Below are 16892 nucleotides of genomic sequence, written 5' to 3'. Positions count from 1 at the left end.
AATGTAAGAACCAAGAGTTCTGTGGAGGAGAAGAGGAAGGAATGCTGGGTAGGACCACATATCGTTCTACAGCTTTACCTTCATTTAATTTTCTACCCCAACCTGTCTTTAATATAAACTGTATTATCACCAGGATAAGACTCAGCTTTCTTTCTCTTTTCGCATATTTTCAAATATTTAATACAACTACCCACACAGATTCTTACACAGTGATCCCACTAAATTTAGTTGGAATGCTAGTAAGCTACATTCACTTCCTCGCTGGTCTTTGCTAGAATTCTGTGGGTTTTTCTTCTGAGAATCTTTATTTGTCATGCCTTTTATGAACTGTCTTTGGAATTTAGTAAAACTGGCTCTTTAAACTCTTCTGGAGACTGGGGGCAAATCAAGGTAAGGTGTAAGGTGAGAGGAGCGAAAATCACTAATCTTGCCTGATGTACTTTAATACAACAGTAATAATAAATCATACAAGGTAGGGGCACCTGGGTGGCTCAGTCGTTAAGCGTCTGCCTTCGGCTCAGGTCATGGTCCCAGGGTCCTGGGATCGAGCCCCGCATCGGGCTCCCTGCTCGGCGGGAAGTCTGCTTCTCCCTCTCCCGCTCCCCCTGCTTGTGTTCCCTCTCTCGCTGTGTCTCTCTCTGTCAAATAAATAAATAAAATCTTTAAAAAAAAATCATACAAGGTAGATTGAGTCAAGTGGTAATTGTGGACTTTATGCCAGACAACCAATAAAACCTCTCTAAGAGATTTACAGATTCCCCTAGGAAGTATCTTGAAGGTTGTTAAGCTCTTATTAACGTTCTGACCAGGAATCCCTATCTGTGAACTTTCTTTAAGAAAGATACACATCCATTAAGTAGGTACCTTAATTAACTGTAGAGACTTCTGTTTGCCCTTCAGAACTTATTCATATAAACAATATCAACATTTACTAAAAATCTCTCAGAAATGCATGCCAGTTGTAAGAAATGTAGTGTAAATGATTGGAATTCAAGTCATTTGCATGAAATAAAATTGATTATTGGAGGTAATGGTACAAATTACAAAACTTTTAAAACGGTTCAGATAAATAGGGGGCCTTTCCACCTTATTAGATGACAACTTTGGAATAGGCTCAATGTTGAATCCAGGTCATGGAGACTGAATAATGTATCTGTTAGTTCTCAAGTGCGTTTTTGTTTCTGACAAAATTTGCTTTTCTTGCAGGCGATATCAGTGGCTAGTTAGCTCAAGCAGTTCAAATACAATGTTAATAAAGCTAGGACCTTGGTTTTTGTCTTTGTACAAAGAGTTAGTTTTTGCTGATTCCATTGCTATTGGCTGCACCATTCACCTTGGCCTGCCATCTCTTCAAAAGCGTATCCTCAGTCACAAGGGAGGCCAAGCTGGGAGATGCAGATTGATAAGTGTAAATCTTTCCCAGCTTTAAAAAAACAGCCCCAAACCCCCTTTCTCTCGGTGGGGGGGTCAGTCGCATCATTTCCACTGGTTTGCCTTACCATGTTGTTATGAGTACCCTAAAATGTAGAACTATGTCCGTTGCCTTCTTTGTTTTATATTCTATTAGCTCAGGAAAGTTCTTCATTCCATTGAGCACCAGACTGTGGGGTATATTTTTGGAAGCAAGTGTAGGTGTACCAGAGCCAAAAAAGGTTGGGAACAACTGTAGACAAACTGATCTCACTGTTCTTAGAGCTGCCAGCTCTAGGCATAGAGCCCTTAAAGTGGACTATAAATGTAGAGTACGTGGTTAAAAGAAAATCCATTATGTGGGACTAATTTCTGGTTTCCCACAATCAGATGCATGTATTTTGTGTGCATGTTTTATGTGGAGAGAAGCAGGTGTGCACAAAGCTGATCTATTTAGCTATATTAAATTAGAACTGGGGTCTTAATGAGAGAAAAATTGTGAATTGGATAATTAGGATAGTACTTTGACTTTTTTTGTCAGTGCCTTTATTTAAACTCATCGTGCTAATATTTCTGTGAAGGAGATGCTTAAGCTAGGAACTTTTCGCTAAGTCCAAAAACTGAAGCAGAGAGAACCTAGGTCTCCTAGGTTCCTACCCCAGTTTCTATCATTGGAACATGTAAGCCTCTTAAGAGGACTTGCTGGACATAACTCTGAAATCAAAGTACAGAAGGATTTCTGGTTTTTCATTCTCCCTTTTTGATAGAGGAAACAATGGCATTATAAATAAACACAGAAACTCTTGATGTGTAAAAGTTATTGAGCCAGTTCTCGCCAAAGACAGCAATGTGAACTGGCTGCAGGAGTAGTAAACAGGGTGTGAGGAAAGGAAGCCCACAGAAGACATCATGACAAGGTTTGGACATTAGGCATGGAAACATCTGATTATATAGTATGTTAACCAGTCATAAGCTATAATGGCCCAAGCTAAGACCTGTTAGCTCATTTTTCCTTCCCTAGATCATTATATCCAGCAGAGAGGAAAAGAAAGCTAGTGTATTCTAATAGTGATTTCAGCACTGACTTAAAGATTAAGTACAGGTATGCTCCAATTTAAGAAAACCAGTAAAATAAAAAAATGCACACTGCCAAATGAATACATTCAGGGGTTGAATAGAGAATTCATTTTCTAGAAGGAGTCTTCACTATGACAGGATTCACCTACTGAGTTCCTTAAGTCAAATTCTCTAGTGAATTCACGATTTGATTTGCAGAGAGTGAATTAGCACGTGTCTTTTTAAGAATGTGTCTGCTGTAAGGTTTATCTTAGTATGACTATTTGGGAAAAACCAACATAAAGAGGTTTCAAAGAATTTTATTTTCCTGATTTTTTGTAGCACCGTATGACCTGTGTAGATTTCCATGTAGGCCAAAGCATAAAAACAGGATTATGAGTGCTGTCTAGAGTAAGAGACATTAGAATTCGATGCATAAGAGATATTAAAAGGAAAGAACACTGAAAATTTTGACCATTTCTAATTTCTGGGAAAGCCATCTTGTTTTCCATCTCTGGTATACCTCTCACCTCTGACCAATTAGTTGAAATTTTCTCTCCTGCTGATCTCCTATAACCATTGTAGCTCTGAAACATAGAAATGATCCATAAGGGTACAAATAAAATCATTTAATGAAGCAACAACAATAGAAGCACCAATAACATTCTCAGGAGGGTTAAGAGGTTTGATCAGCTAATACTGAAAATAAGGGGGCAAGTGCCTTATTTGAAAGTAAGAGTGTAACTTCGTAAGCACAACCCTGGATCATAAAGGCTGCAGGCTCGGATGGGGGTGCTCTTTAATGCCGAGGATACAGCTAGAAAAACTGCCCTTGTCCGAAAGTACTAACAACCATGAAAATGTACAGAAGTTTCAACAATTGCGGCTCTATAGAAAATGGTGGGCAGAATTATAAAAGCACGTTACAGAACTTCCAGCTAATTATACTTAAACACCCAAAATACATGAAGGAAATAAATTTCCAAAGGGCATCTTCCCACATCAGCAAAAGCATCAGCTACTTTCTTTATCCTTTCATGTAATAATGAGTGTATATCAAGCTCTGAAGCTACTATCCCTAGCTCTACGAGGACAGGCCCCTTGGAAATAATGCATTTCAAGAATCGTAACTTCTTTCCATTTCTTTAGATCTTCTTTAACTTCTTTCAACAGTATTATAGTTTTCAGCATACAAGTCTTGCACTGCTTTTGTTAAATTCATTCCTAGGTGTTTATTCTTGTTGATACTATGATGTATAAGTAGAATTTTCCTAATTTCATTTCTGGATTGTTCATTGCTATGGTAAAGAAGTATAATTGACTTTTATATTTTGATCTTATATCCTACAATCTTGTTAAACTCTTATTTATTGCATCTAACGGTTTTTTAGTAAAATCCTTGAGATTTTCTATATACAAGATAATGTCACACTAGCCTCATAAGATAAGTTGGAAAGTGTTCCCTCTTCTTCTGTTTTCTGGAAGACATTATAGATAATTGGTATTACTTATTCTATATACATTTGGTAGAATTCAGTGAAATCATCTGGGCCTGGGTTTTTTCTGCAGAAATTAACATGAAGATCCTAAAATTCATATGGAATTGCAAGGGATCCCAAATAACCAAAACAATCCTAAAGGATTGTTCCTAAAAAAGGAAAACAGAAAGGACTCGTACATCCCAATTTTAAAACTTACTACAAAGCCGTAGTAATCAAAACAGTCTGTAACTGGCATAAGGAAAGACATACAGATCAATGGAATAGAATTGAGAGTTCAGAAATAAACCCATACATCCATGGTCAGTTGATTTTTGACAAGGATACCAAGACCATTCAATTGTGAAAGATTAGCCTCTTCAATGAGTGGTTCTGTGATAACTGGGTATCCACATGCAAAAGAATGGAGTTGGCCCTTTATCTCCTACCATATAGAAAAATTAACTCAAAATAGATCAAAGACCTAAATGCAAGAGATAAACCTCTTAGAAGAAAACTTAGGAGTAAATCCTTGTGATCTTTGATTAGGCAGTAGCTTCTTAAGATGAAACGCCAAAAGCACAAGTGACAAAAGAAAAAATGAATTGGACTTCATCAAAATTAAAAACAGTTGTGCTGCGAGTAATATCTTCAAGCAGAAGGGCAGCCCATTGAATGTGAGAAAATATTTTCAAGTCATATATCTGATAAAGATCTTGTATCCAGAATGTATGTAAAACTCTTACAACTTAGCAATAAAAAGAACAATAACCCAATAGAAAAGTATACAAAGGATTTGAGTAGACATTTCTTGAAAGAAGATATACAAATGGCCAATAAAGACAATTAAAAGATTTTCAGTATCATTAGTCATTAGGGAAATGCAAAGCAACTCTGCAGTTAGATACCACTTCATACCCACTAGGATGGCTGTCATAAAAAAAAATGGACAATAGCAAATATTCAAGAAGATATGGAGAGATTGGAACCCTTATACATTGCTGGTGGGACTATAAAATCGTATAGTCACTTCAGAAAACAGTTTGGCATTTCTACATAGTTAAACATAGAGTTAAAAAAAATAATACAGTCCAGAACTTCTATTCCTAGGCATATACCTGAGAGAATGGAAAATACACGTCCGCACAAAAATTTGTATGCTAATGTTCATTGCAGCATTATTCACTATAGCCAAAAGATAGGAAAAAAACAAACGTCCATTAACGGATGAATGCAAAATGTGGTATATCCATACAATGGGACATTGTTTGACAATTAAAAGGAAGGAAGTACTGAGGTAGGCTACAACATGATGAATCTTGAAAGCATTATTTCAAGTTAAAGAAGCTAGTCACAATGACCACATATTGTATATTCTATTTGTATGAAATATCCAGAGTAGATGCATCTATAGAGACAGAACGTAGATTAGTGGTTGCCAGGGCCCAGGAGCTCTCAGGAAAAATGAGGTGTAGTAACTGCTAATGAGCACAGGGTTTCTTTTAAAGGTGATAAGAAGGTTCTAAAATTGATTGTGGTGATGGATAAACACAACTCTGTGAACATTACTAAAAGCCATTGAATTATACTCCCTAAATAGGCGAATTGTATGGCATGTGATTTATAGCTCATTAAAGCTGTTTTTTAAAGGAGGAGGAGGAGAAAAATAATACTAATAAACACATTTCTGGGTGAAAATAAGTCAGACTGAGGAAGACAAATACCATGTGATTTCACTCATGTGAAATCTAAAAAACAAAACAAACAAAAAGCGGAATCAGACCCATAAATACAGAGAACAAACTGATAGTTGACAGAGGGGAGGGGAGGGGAGTGGGGACGTTGGGCAAAAAAAGTGAACAGGAGAGGGAGACACAGGCTCCCAGTTACGGAATGAATAAGTCATGGGAATAAAAGGCACAGCATAAGGAATATAGTCATTGATATTGTAATCATGTTGTATGGTGACAGATGGTAGCTACACTTGTGGTGAGCGTGACATAATGTATAGAGATGTTGGATCACTATTTTGTACATCTGAAATTAATGTAACACTGTCAACTATACTCAAACAAAAAATTTAATAAAAATAAAAAGCTAAAATAATTTTTAAAAAAGGAAATTCTGGGTCTTACAGTATAGATATGCATTTTAGCGATCAGAAAAGGATTTTTTCCTGAATAATCAACATTCTGTTTTTCTCTTCAGTGGAAGGAGAGGATAGGGAAACAGGAATTAACTCAGGGACCTCTCCAAACTTACACTTTTCAGAAAGATTCTGATTATTCTTTTACTTCTTTAAATAATACAGATTTTATCTAGTAATTTCACAGTTAAAACATCCTCTTTGCAGTGCAAATTTTCTATTGGGGGGGTGCTTTTCACGTGGAAGTAGAAATCAGATCCACTGGTTTCCCTTCACATATAAAATACAAGTCCAGACACTCCCTAGGATGGCTTTAAAAGGCTGACTTTTTAGCCCATGTTTCTAGCCTCATCACCTATCATTCCCTGCTCTAGCCAGTTCTTCATTTTGCAGTTGTCTGTGACTTCCCATGTGCTCCTTCTGTCTAGAATGCCCTGTATACCTCTTCTCTTCCTGGAAAACTCCTTCCAGGCACAGCTTAATTTTCACCTTCCTAGAGTTCTTCCTGACTCTCATAGACAGAATTAATTGCTCTTGCCTTTGTTTTAATTGTATTTGTTTTTGCCTCTAGCATATTGTGTTATAATATGTTAGTTTAGCAGTCTTTGTCAGCCAAGCCTTTGATAACAAAAACCAAGTGTTTACTTCTATATCCACTGAATGTACCAAGTATATGCCTGGCCCACTGTAAGGTAACAATCAGTGTTTGACTGATAGATGGATGGATGGACAGACAGACAGATATCTGATACTAATTGAGTCAGCTTGCTGGTTGGAATCTGGAAAAAGGAAGCATAAGATTATGCTTCTCCCCCTACCCAGCTTCTTGATTGTCAGCAATAAGTATTTCCTGAGTCCCTGTGGAATGTCTACTATCATGGCAAATCCAAAAAAAATGTATAAACCGTGGTCCCTGCCGTTAAGGATCTTCTGTAATTGAAGAGATAGACTCAGATGTTTGATGCTAACTAGAAGATAACAGCAAATAACATATGATTGAGCGCTCCGTAATTTTATAATTGCTATCAGAATTCAGTGAAAAAGAAACTTGTTTCTGTCTTCAGGTGTTAGGGCCACATGGCAGACATAGCATTTCAGACAACAGGAGGGCCCTAGAAGTGAACCCAGGTAGAGTTCCAAAGTGGCACAGGAGGCTAACAGTTACCAGCACCATGGTGGGCAAGCAGTAAACTGCGCAAATAATCCCCAAGCCAGCCTAGTCAAGGGAAAAGTGAGTCATGGCTCCTTGGAGCATTTATAAAGCTTTCAAAGGCCCACTTTCACTCAAGGGAATCCCTATATCTTTACCTCTTTTATGGAACTTTTTTAAAAAATCCACTTATTGGGGCGCCTGGGTGGCTCAGTCTGTTAAGCATCTGCCTTCAGCTCAGGTCATGATCCCAGGGTCCTGGGATCGAGTCCTGCATCAGGCTCCTTGCTCAGCAGGGAGTCTGCCCCTCCCACTCCTCCTGCTTGCGCTCTCTCTCTCTCTCTCTCTGTCTCTCAAATAAACAATCTTTAAAAATGGTTTTAAAAATCCACTTACTCACAAATATTTATTGAGTGCTGTATTAGTTTCCTATTGCTGCTCTAATGTGACCACAAATTTAGTGGCTTTAAACAACAGGAATTTATTCTCTTACGGTTCTGGAGGCCAGAAGTCTGAAATAATCTTATGGGACTAAAATCAAAGTGTCAGCAGGGCTACACTCAGCTGGGCTACACTCTCTCTAGAGGCTCTAAGGGAAAATCTGTTTCCGTGCCTTTTCCGGTGTCTGGAGCTGTGTTCTTTGCTCATGGCCCCTTCCTCCAACTTCAAAGCCAGCCGTAGCTTTTCTCTGTGACTCTGCTTCCATTATGTGACCTTCTTTTCTGTGTCAAATCCCCCTCTCCTTCACTCTTCTAAGGAACACTTATGATTACATTAAGGGCACACCCAGATAATCCAGGATAATCTCCCCATCTCAAGAGCCTTAATTTAATCATGTCTGCAAAGTCTCTTTTGCCATAAAATGTAACATTCACAAGTTTGGAGGTTTAAGACATGGACATCTTTGGGGGCTACTATGTAGCATTCCATGAGTATCTACTAAATAGCAGGCACTGTGCTAGGCACTTTATATCTCTGCTACATATACGGTATTCATAGCTTCTCTCTCCTACTGTATATTCCTGGAAGAGAGGTCCATGTTGCTTTCTCTTTCACAGTGCTTAGCATGTGGCCTTGCTTGTATATAATAGATACCTGGTAAATAATTAATGAATGATATGAGCCACACCCTGTCCCATAGTAGAATTTAAGTTCATTCACAAAATATGTATTCAGTCATAGGGCAAGGGTCTTTGATATCTGGATAGTCAGATGCAATCCAGGAAATAGTTGTCGAGCTCCTACTGTGTGCCAGAGAACTTGCTAGTTATTAAAGATAAGGACAGAAGTAAGGTAGTCCTGCCCCTGAGGAGAAATAATGAGCAGCTGTGTGCCCAGGCTGGCTAAGAAAGGTCTGGTTGGTGGAGAAGCCATGTCCCAATCTATGGGCACCTCTTAGGGGTACAGGTTAATGGGTGAGCCATCTAGAAGGAACCCCAAGGGTCATCTAGCACCACCACCGCCGTCACCCCCAGCCATCACCCCACCTTCACGTTCCTATCTGCTGTTGAGATTCTCTGTCCAATGTCACTGCCTAGCATTCTCCAACTTCTGATTGTACAGGGAGGTCACTTTCCCCAGCGGCAGCCCATTTGATCTCCAAGCCAGTCTAAAAAGTTAACAGAACTCTTTCTTCTGTTGAGCTGAAATAATGCCACCGCTCTTCCTAGCCATTCTGCCTCCTGCAGCCGCACAAAACAATGTACTTCCTCAGTCTGGAAGAGCCATTCAGATATTTCTAGAGGCTCCCCTAAGTCTTATCTTCTTACTCAGCCATTTATTCCTTCAACAACAAATGGTCTCTGAACATCTCCTATATGTCTGCCACTGTGCTATGGACTGGAGATACAGAGATGAGTAGGACAAAATTCTGTCCTCAGGGAGCTCCCAGTCTAGCAGGGAAGCAGTCGTATGTGCAATGTGACAAGTGTTCCAGGAGAAGGAGCTGAGAGTGGAGACCAACCAGCTACACACAGGGCTGTTAAGAGGTCAGGAAGGTGGTATTTGAGCTTGGCCTCATTCAGCCAGTCAGTATTGAGTACCTACTGTACATCAGGTATTCTGCTGGGTACCAGGGATATAATAGTGACCTAGGAATTTACCAGGCAGAATAAGCCAGGCAAAGGGATCAGCATTTGCGAAGTCAAGGTGTTCACTTGTTTAAACATTTGTTTTGGTTGTTAGGTTTTTATTGTGTTTGAGGCAAAGATGGTAGGCACTGGGGATACAGCGATAAACCACACTGACCCTGTCCCTAACTTCAAGAAGCTTGTAGTCACCTGGGATATACTGACGAGTAAACTAGCTTTCCGACATAATGTGATTCATGGCTGTAATAGGCACAGGGCACTAGGGAAGCACATAAACAAAGACCCTAAGCTCAGTAAGGGTGTGGGGGAGGTACTGTGTTCAGAGCAGGATTTTTTTTTTAAATATTGAGGCTGTTGTGATTCCTGAGCTGAGTTTTCAAGGGCAAAAAATTAGAAGCCAGGCGGATGCAGGAGAGAAGGATAAGGAACATGTGACGGTAGGCAGGCATGGAAGAATAATAGTTGTGACAAAACTTGTCAAGAGTTTGGTGTCGCTGTGGCAGAAAGTTTGCTTGGGCCAGTGGCAGGAGATGAGGCTGGAAACTTAGATGAGGCCAGATCCTTAAGGACCTTGTGTACTGCACTAAAGTGTTTGGACTTTATCCTGAAGGCAGTAGGGAGCCAGAAAAGATCATTAACCAGGGAAGTGACACAGTCAGATTTTTCTTTGACAAAAATAACTCTGGCCACATTGTGGAGGATTAAATCCAAGGGGTGAGACTAGAGGCAGGAAGACTGGCTGGAAGGCTGGTGCAGTCAGCCAGCGCGGTGATAATGAGGGCAGTGGCAGAGGAAACAGGAAGGGGCGGGGGGCAGAGGGAGGGTTTATGAAGTAAAATTATGAGGGAGAGGAAGACAGAACAATCAAAACTGACACTAAGGTTGCCAGTTTGAAAAAACGATGATAGGAATACAGGAGGAAGAGTACGTTTCAGGGGGTGATGATGAGTTCATTGTTAGTCATGGGGTTTTGGGGGTACCTGAGAGATAGATGTCTAGGGAATTATCAAAGTTTGGAATGCAGTAGTGTCTGGGCATAAACTAGAATGGTGTGTGAAAATAACAGTTCGTAATTCAACAAATATTTATTGAGTGCCTATATGTGTTATACTAGAGGAGGTTCCTGGGGTTACAAAGATGAGTAAGACGGTCTCTGCCCCCCAGGAGTCCCACCTCATTAGGAAAACAGAGGTAGAAGCAAACAATGACAAGGCAATGTGGAAACACAGCAATAGAGGTTCTGCACAGGATGTTGTTATAGGAACACTGCCGAGAAGCACTTCACCTGAGGGAGAAGAGGGAAGGCCTTCTAAATTAAGTGCTATTATCTCAGTTAAATCTTGAAGAAATAAGAGTTAACCATGTTTTTAAAAAAAAGGAGAGGGAAGGACATTCCAGGCAAAGGGGACAACAAAAGCAAAGTCAGGGAGGCAGGAACAAAAACATGGTGTATGCATTTCAGTATTGGTAGAGTACAGAATACAAAGGTGAAATTAGAGTGTGTAAGGGCTGGACCATGGAAGGCCTTATGCACCATGTTCACATAGTTTGGACTATAAACAAGGAAGAGCCCCTGAAGGTTTCAAGGAAAATGACACGGTCAGAGCTGCATCATTCTGATGGTTGTTTCCCTCTCCTAGAATTCAAGCTCGACGAAGACAAAAAGCATCTAGTAGACACTCACAGATATTTGTTGAATGAGGGAATTAGCATAGGGGGCCGACGTGACGGGCCAAGACTAAAGGCAGGGAAATTATGGCAATAATCCAGAGTGTAAATAATGAAGGCCTGACCTAAGAGTGGCAGTGGGAGGTGCAAAGAAGATGCTGGAGTCAAGAACTATGTACCAAGCTTTGGTCTGGCTAGACAGTGATACCTGCATGATTTTATCCTCCTTTCAATTTACCATACTGACATTCTGCTGTGTCCTGGATACTGCTAGATCTCAGGGACACGAAGAAAAGTAAGATTTGTGCCATGCTTTTAGGAAGCTCCCAGCTTCGTGGATTAGACAGACCAATCTAGGAAAGATAGATACAGTATAATGTATATGTTATGTATTGGTTCTACAATAGAGTTCTGAACTGGTGGGGGCACCATGTAGAAATGACTAATCCACATGGGGAAAGGCTTCATGGTAGTGACATTTGAGCTGATTGTCAGACGTAGAAGGAATTGCCAGGCGGAGGAGGGGAGTATGGCATTCTGGGGTGAAGAATCATGTGCAGGTACATGGAATTGTGAAAGGCTTGGTCAGATTCCAGGACCAGTGAGAAGCTGGGTGTGGCTCTGTACAGGGATGGCAAAAAGCTTTTGTCATATGCTAACTGCATTTGATTGATAGTAGCTACCAATCAAAGATATCCCCATCTACCCAGACAAAAGCTAGAAACACGGGCCTCCATCATCTCTACATCCTACTCATTCTACCTCCAAAATGGTTTTTGACTCCAACCTCTTCTTTGTACCTCCCACTGCCAATCTCATGCCAGGCCTTCATAAAAGGCTGTGTTAGGAAAGGTTCTGAAGCCGTCTCTGGGCTTAATGGGAAAGAGCAATGTGATCAATTAGCAGTGTCTGCCATGGGTATAAAAGTAAGGACTGGCAGTATGCAGTCACATCCCTGGGCGTAGAGTATGAGGTCAAGAATGGCAGGAACTGGTGCATTAGAGTCCAGTTTTGAGAATGTTGAGATTGAAGTACTTATGGGCTGGAGGTGTCCAGTCAATAAGCAGATTGAGAGCTCAGAAGATAGGTCAGTGACAAAGATGTAGATTTTTGGAAATTATCTATGTATACATCAGAAGTAGATAAACTTTTTCTGTAATGGTCCAGATAGTAAATATTTTCGACTTTGCAGGTCATAAGGTCTCTATCCATACATGTTTAACTTTGCTCTTGTCACCTCAGAGCTGCCATACATAGTATTTAATGAATGGGGATGGCTGTGTTCCAATAAAACTTTACTAACAAAAACACATTAGGCTGGATTTGGCCTGTGGGCCATAGTTCGACAACCTCTAATGTTGACAGGACATAGCATACCGTCATGGGATGTAATAAAGTATAGTTGGCACCAGACAAGACTTGAGTTTGGTCCCAGCAGCTCTCTACCTACTAACTTTGTGACTTTGGACAAGCCAGTTAAAATTTTCTTGACTCTGTTTCCTCTTCTGTAAGATGGAGCTTCCATGCTAGTGTCTGCCTTACATGCTTCCTGTGAGGAATAGCTGAGCTATTCCATATAAGCAGTAATTACAGTACCTAGAATTCAATAAATGTTTGCAATTATTACTATCACTATTACTATTGGGATTGTTCATGTTGTTAGAGATTTTAATTAAGATCATAGGAATGCATGAGATCACTGGGAAAAAGTGGGTAGAACAGAAGAGAAGAGGGTATCAACACTTAAGGGGCAAACAGAGGGGGAGAAACCAGAGAAAGAACTGGCAACATTGTAGGAGAGGACCCAGAAGTATAGTTGACCCTTGAACAATATGGAGGTTAGAGGCACTCACCCCTTGCACAGTCAAATATCTGCATATGATGGGTTGTGGGGTTTTTTTGGTATATTTGACACACAATGTTACATCAGTTTCAGGTGTTGCATATAACTTTTGACTTCCCCAAAACTTTGCTAATAGCCAGCTGTTGACCAGAAGCCTTACTGATAATACAGTCGATTAACACGTATTTTGTGTGTTGTTTGCATTTTATACTGTATTCTTCCAATAAAATAAGCTAGAAAAGAAAATGTTACTGAGAAAATCATAAGGAAGAGAAAATATATAATCTATACTATGTTTATTTTAAAAATATGTATATAAGTGGATGCACACAGTTCAAACCCATACTGTTCAAGGGTCAACTGTGATGTATAGGAATCTAAGGAAGAAAACTGTTTTAAGGAAAGGGCAAAAAGCAAAAGTCTTCCACATGAGAAAAATGGGAAAAGGCCATGAAAAGGCAGTTATCAAAAGACATACAAATGGGCAATAAACATTTGTTATAAAAAGATGTTCATTTTCACTGCTAACCAAGGACATGAACAAAGAATCATGTGTTTTTGTTGCTTATCTGTGAGATTGGCAAAGATTTGAAAGATTAACACAATGTTACCAAGGCTGTGGGGAAACAGGCACTCTCTTGTACTTACTGGTGGGAATGTAAATTTTTCGGGACTTTACAGAGGAGAGTTGAGCAATATGTATCAAAATGAAAAACAAACATATCTTATGAGACAGCAGTGTTCTGAGAATTTACCCCAAAGGAGATAGAAAATTATACAAATGCTTTTTAAAAATACATGTAACGATGTTGGTCTCAGCATCATGATAGCAAAAACAACCTAAAATGCTCAACAATAAAATAGTCACGGCAGATACACACAATGGAATACTATACAGCCATTAAAAATTATGCCATAGCTCTATACTTAATTGACATGGAAAGATATCCATGGCACATTATGGAAGGTTATAAAGCAGCAGTGTATTCTCTCCATTAAATAAGACTTTGCTCCTAAGAAACAGTGTTTTAGGTTTTTTTCTTGGTAGTGAGGTTTCAGGTCTTAAAGTTTGAGTAGTTGAATACATTTTACTGAACATGTGTCATTTTATAGAAACAGTAACAAGTAATATGCTGGCAACCCAGATCTCTGAAAAAATAAAGCCCTAAATTTGTAGCATTTGCTAATTTTGATGATATAAATACTCTCGAGGGCTTGCAAAATTCCTGAATATTTAATAATCAGCACTCACTAGCTGGCTTTGACACACCACTGGCACTGAGCCACCCAAGCACCCCTAAAAGGAAGTGCCTTTAAAATTATCCATATTGTACCAGGCCTCATCTATAACTCCCCTTCTCTCTCTCTCTCTCGCTCTCTCTCTCGCTCTCTCTACTGCCTTTCCTTTCTCATCATTCATTTGCTCCTCAGTTTGCTCTTCTGCCACCATTGAAAATATACCAGTAATCACGTGATTGCCAAATCCAACAGACCCTTCTCAGTCCTCAACATACTCACCTTCATTGTTACTAATAATACTATTTGCCCTCTTGTGCTAGGCTTTCTTCTCTTATCCCAAGAAGAACAAACAAGGTTCATGGCTTACCATGGCCTGCCTAAGACAAGCTGAAAAAGAACGTAAAACTGTGGGAGAGGAAGACCTGGATTGGAGACGGGTCAGGTTATATGTGTTAGTGGCCACATTTTATCTGTCTTGGTAATTTTAGGACTTAACCAGTGGGTGGAACCCAGAAGGCACACACAAATGTGGCTCACTCTCTGTGACATCTGGGGCAAGACACTTCATCTTTCTGAGCCTCAGGTTCCCCATGTATACAATGAGAATCATAATAATACCAACCCTAAGGGTTGTTTCAAGAACATCCGTGTGCCTGTATATTGTGACCTTTAAAGATTATTCAAACATAAGAAGTAAAAAGGTTTATAATGTTATCTTTGTTTGGTATTTCTTCCCAACCTCCCTAAATTAAACTTCCCTTGACCTTGTCCCCCTCAAGCTACTATTTCCTTCCATTTTCCATAAAATTGCCTGCTTTCTCCATTTCTTTCTTTCCCATTTACTCCGCAACTCTCTGTTCCACTGGAACTCCTTTTACCAGGTTCACGAGAGACAAGTAATTTTTAATCTTCATCTTACTTGACCAGCATTTGATACTGGTAAACATACCTCGATTCTTTCTTTTGTTTTAAACAGTTATCGCCAGGGGGCGCCTGGGTGTCTCAGTCAGTTAAGCGTCTGACTCTTGATTTCGGCTCAGGTTTGTGGAATTGAGCCCTGCATTGGGCTCCATGCTGGGCATGGAGCCTACTTAAAATAAAACGAAGAAGAAGAAGAAGCACTTAAAAAAAAGAAAAAAGATTTTATTTATTTATGAGAGAGAGAGAGAGAGAGAGAGAGAGCGCACAGGTGGGGGGAGGGGCTGAGGGAGAGGCAGACTCCCTGCTGATCAGGGAGCCCAACTTGGGGCTCGATCCCAGGACCCTGAGATCATGACCTGAGCTGAAGGCAGATACTTAATAGGCTGAGCCACCCGGGCACCCCTCTTTTTAATGCTCAAATTATCCCAGATTTGGCCAATGAGATTTCCTCCAAGCCAATGCCTATGTATTTTTTTACATGACCCCATCACTTCTTTAATGCACCTTTGCTTTCTGGTGAACAAAATTTCCCCAGTTCACATTGAACTTTCCCCATTCCAGCCCTGGAATCAGCCATTTCTCTTCAAAGCCCTGGTTCCTATTGGTAGGAAACAGTATTTCATTACCACAGTCTAGGCACTAGGTATGCTCATTGCTACTGATGCATGTTGCTGTTAGACTTTTTCTGTTGACTGAGCTAGGAAATAATGTACGTTTTTGAAATTGTGAAACTGTTAATGGAAATGGATTATAGCAACAACAATAATCATAATAATCCATTAGTCCATAGTGATACTCAGTAGAGAGAGGGGGAAAAAAGGGAGAAAGATCTTTTTTTCTAGCAGAATACTAGCTAATAAATATAAAAGGAAGATAGAATAGAAAATCACTATTTTACAACTCCCAGTATAATAATTGATTTTGACATGATTATCAAACGGATGCCAAAACCATCGAGTAAAAAGTTCTTGGGGAACAGGATATTCACACAGTCTCAAATTATCACCCCACAGGTTTCTTGCTCAATTACTGAGGGGAAATGTCCATTTACAATAGGAAAATCTAGCAGTCACTAGGTTAAACAAGTGATTAAACCCAGCATTATCAATACCGGGACAACCTGACATTGTACCTCCTGATGTAATAAGAAGTACAGAGCATCATTTATGAAATATTCTTGCCAAAGATATGTTAAGCCTGAATCTAAATAAGAAAATAACAGTTAGATAAGCATAGAGTGTGAGACTTCCACCGAGTTAACTGGCCTGGACTCTTCAAAAAGCCACTATCATGAAATACAAAAGAAGGTAGAAGAATTGTTCTAGACTGAGAAAGAACCATGAGCTCTAGCAATCAAATACAATGTGCCAACCTTGAATGGATTCTGAATTGGGGGGTGGAGGATCATAAAGATCTATGAAAGACATTTTTGGGATAACTGGGTAAATTTGAATTTATACTATATTATTAGATGACATTATTAAATTAATATTGATTTCTTAGATGTGACAATGTGGAAGACTTAAAAGGAGATGCATGGTGAAGTATTGAGTGAAGTGTCCTCATATTTGTAGCTTACTTTCATATGACTCAGCAAAGTGTGCGTGCATGTGTGTGTGTGTGTGTGTGTGTGTGTCTGGAGAGAACAAATGATGGGAAATTAGTAACCATTTGTGAATCTAAGGGTAAGATGAGTTACTACTTGTACTATTCTTCTAACTCTTCTGTAGGCTTGAAAGTTTTCACAAAGTTAGAAAAACACTTCTTTTTAAAGCCTTTAAAAATATATGGTGTGATTCAACAAGTGGTACTGGGGCAATTGGATATACACATGCAAAAAGATAAAATTAGACCCTTATTTCATACAATACACAAAAGTTATCTAAAAATG

General features: G+C 39.5%; 1 protein-coding gene across 5 annotated transcripts in view; it reads left to right on the top strand.

Annotated features, from left to right (window-relative positions):
* The window catches only part of HDAC8 (histone deacetylase 8), a 214653-nt gene that overhangs the window by 22930 nt on the left and 174831 nt on the right, over positions 1–16892 (top strand). The gene's annotated exons all lie outside the window — the stretch shown is intronic.

This window comes from Callorhinus ursinus, unplaced genomic scaffold, assembly GCF_003265705.2.
Source record: "Callorhinus ursinus isolate GAN/ISIS: 27379988/994484 unplaced genomic scaffold, GSC_fseal_2.0 scaffold66, whole genome shotgun sequence".
Classification (NCBI taxonomy): domain Eukaryota; kingdom Metazoa; phylum Chordata; class Mammalia; order Carnivora; family Otariidae; genus Callorhinus; species Callorhinus ursinus.
Note: the sequence above shows the minus strand (reverse complement) of the source record. Positions and strands in the feature narration are given on the sequence as shown.